At 43.3% G+C, this 3,096-nt stretch overlaps 1 long non-coding RNA gene across 1 annotated transcript; it reads left to right on the forward strand.

The window, feature by feature from the left end:
• Positions 1 to 1,540: 1,540 nt before the first annotated feature.
• On the forward strand, positions 1,541 to 2,314 carry LOC311322178. Its single transcript, XR_014630912.1, has 3 exons — positions 1,541 to 1,641; positions 1,818 to 1,981; positions 2,213 to 2,314. It is a non-coding gene; the product is annotated as an uncharacterized lncRNA (long non-coding RNA).
• Positions 2,315 to 3,096: the final 782 nt, after the last annotated feature.

Consider the following 3,096-nt stretch of genomic DNA (forward strand, 5'->3'; position numbering starts at 1 on the left):
ACTGCAGATCATCAGGACGGACAGCACTGCAGGAGAAAGGCCACAGCCTTTCCTGTTTTCCTGTTTGTATACTGAAGCGTTGCTTGTTCTCTTGCACAGACTTGCCCACACTTGCACAGACTGCATTGTTAGAATATTGAATACTGAGCTGAGTACTGTTGTTATTACCTTGAGTATTGAGCTGGGGACTGTTATTACTTTGTTGTACACTTGATCACAATGAACACTATGCACCTTGTCTATAAAACAGACAACTGACTGTACACTTTAACACTTAGACAGTTGCCTTTTTTTGTACACTTAACTACTTCTGCTTGTACTTTATATCATGTATGTGACAATAAAGAACGTTAAATTTGAACTTCATCTTATATTGTTCTTAACTGCATTCAGAACACAAGATTAATACTGACTCAGAGTGTGGGGTCATCAGTGAGAGAGCACCTCACTTGGCAGCCACTCTCAGTTAATACCCCAAGTTGACAGCCACTCTGACAGATAATGACAGATCGTCCAGTGGGGGAGTGGCCTGGGGTGCGGTTACCAGGCCATTGTTCACGCCCATTACCTGGCAGTCAGAGGTGTGAAAATGTTGGAGAACTTTGGAGGGAGATTTCTCAGCTAAGTTGATTTGGCAGTACTAGCATTCAAATAAGCATATCTTCTTCAAATATGTATGAGACCTCATTTGAAAGCTTACAATCTGCACTTTCATAATCTGTAAAAAACTGAAAAATGAAAATGCCTAGTTGAGGACCAAATTACCAGCGGCGGTCACATATTGTTACCCAACTTTTGTCCATAGTACACATTGAGCAATGTTACATGACCAATTATTAGGTTCTGAGTTTAGAGTAATGATCAAAACACATTTTCCCAGGTATGTATGGACAAACTGGACCTCAGCCGATTGGTATCCATCTCAATGGATGGGCCCAATGTAAACTGGAAACTATTCGACCTTTTCCAGAAGGATCAAACAGATCAGTATGGTGAGTGAGGATTTAAATAATGCTATTATTACGTGTGTGTGTGTGTGTGTGTGTGTGTGTGTGCATGTGATCCACAGTTGTTTATGTTGAGGACATATATATAATGCCATTTATATGTGTGAGTGTATGTGAATCACTGCAGTATTTGGTGAGGATATATAATGCTATAATTACGTGTGTGTGTGTGTGTGTGTGCGTGTGTGCGTGCGTGCGTGTGATCCACTGTAGTATTTATGGTGAGGATATATATAATGCTATCATTAAATGTGTGTGTGTGTGCATGGGATCCACACTTGTATTAGGCAATTTTGGTTTTTAATATCACATTTTCTAATGAAACCCTTAGGTGTTCAGCTTGTGTGTGTGGGCAGCTGTGGCCTGCACACGCTGCACAACGCCTTCAAAGGAGGGTTCACTGCATGGCAGTTGGACAAGTTGCTACGGGCAATGCACACATTGTTTCACAATGTACCTGCTAGAAGAGAGGACTACATTGCAACCACCAGGTCCAGTCAGTTCCCCCTGTCCTTCTGTGCCCATCGTTGGGTCGAGAACCTCCCTGTTGTTGAGCGAGCCCTTGCTGTGTGGCCATCACTGCTCCTCTACATGGAGGCTGTGCGGACCAAAAAACTTCCGAACCCAGGAACAGGTAGGCCTGTAACTGTGTCCTTAACTTGGTGGTCTTTTAGCCTTGAAAGACATGGCTCTGGAGACCTAGTATAAGTGAGCCCTAAGTTGAAATGTCTGTCTCTCTCTCACTGTTTGCTTCACTCTCTCTTTGTCTCTCCCTCTCTGTCTGTCTGTCTATGTCTCCCTCTCTCTCAGCATCCTATGACACGATTGCTGAAGCAATTAAGGATCCACTCATCCTCGCCAAGTTCCACTACTACGCAGCACTGGCCAGGACGTTCACCCCATTCCTAAAGAAATATCAAACCGATGAGCCTGTCCTGCCATTCCTCGCCAAGGACCTGGTTGAGTTGATCATGGTAATTATTACATTATTATTATTGTTATTATTATAAAGTATGAATGCTTTTGCATTGGGCATTTAGCGCACTGCACATTATAATAACCACTGATCAGACTCAATTGATATGTTTTTGACAATATGAGTTTATGGTGAGTGTGTAAAACAAATAAATACTTTGTGTATAATAATTAGACATTGATGTTTTTGATTTGTGCTGCACCGGACATTTGTGCGTGTCTGTTGACAGAGTCTACTCAGGCGCTTTGTGAAGACTGACGTCCTTCAAGACCTCACGACCCTGCAGCTGACCAAACTGGATGTCACGGCTAAGGAGAACTGGCTGAGCCCACAGGACATCGGTGTTGGACTTGGTGCTGAGTCCGTCCTTAAGGTAGTGATGTTTACAAAAAAGATGATTTATCAAATAGGGATAGGCAGGCAACATGGCATTGAATGTGTTCTATATTCATGGCTAATTTCCCCCCTCTCCATAGAGCATCAAAGTGTCAGAGCTCAGGGTTCTTGAGTACAGGTCAGAGTGCAGACAGGTTCTTATAAACATGGTGAGGAAAGTGCAAGACAAGTCCCCTCTCAAGTTCCTGACTGTTAGGCAGCTGGTGTGCCTTGACCCGTCAGTCATGTACAACAACCCTGAGCGATGCAAGAGGTATATGAAAGGGCTGGTCGAGAGATTCCTGCAGGACAGACAGCTTACAGATACATCTGCGGGTAGGAATAAGAAAGGAAAATAAGACTACACCTTATTCATTTATCACCAATGAAAATAAGACCACACCTTATTCATTTATCACAAATTGGATTGGTTGAATTGGCTTCATGAAGGCCCACTAGCCCAATGATTTATGTATCAATTTTTTTCTCCATTTTCTCTTTCATCTGTATTTTTATAGGGGATGTCATTCTGGAACAGTTTGATAGGCTGCTGTCTGTGGAGAGCCGGAGTGAGGACTTCTCCGGATTCCTCCCCATGCAAAAGAGGCTGGACATCTTCCTGAGGAGTGTGATCAGGGAGCCCTATCCCGAACTGTGGTCCTTCTGCCAGAAGCTACTTATACTCTCCCATGGCCAGGCTACAGTGGAACGAGGGTTTTCGATTAATAAAGAGGTGGA

This window comes from Borostomias antarcticus, assembly GCF_949987555.1.
Source record: "Borostomias antarcticus genome assembly, chromosome: 20".
Taxonomy (NCBI): Eukaryota; Metazoa; Chordata; class Actinopteri; order Stomiiformes; family Stomiidae; genus Borostomias; species Borostomias antarcticus.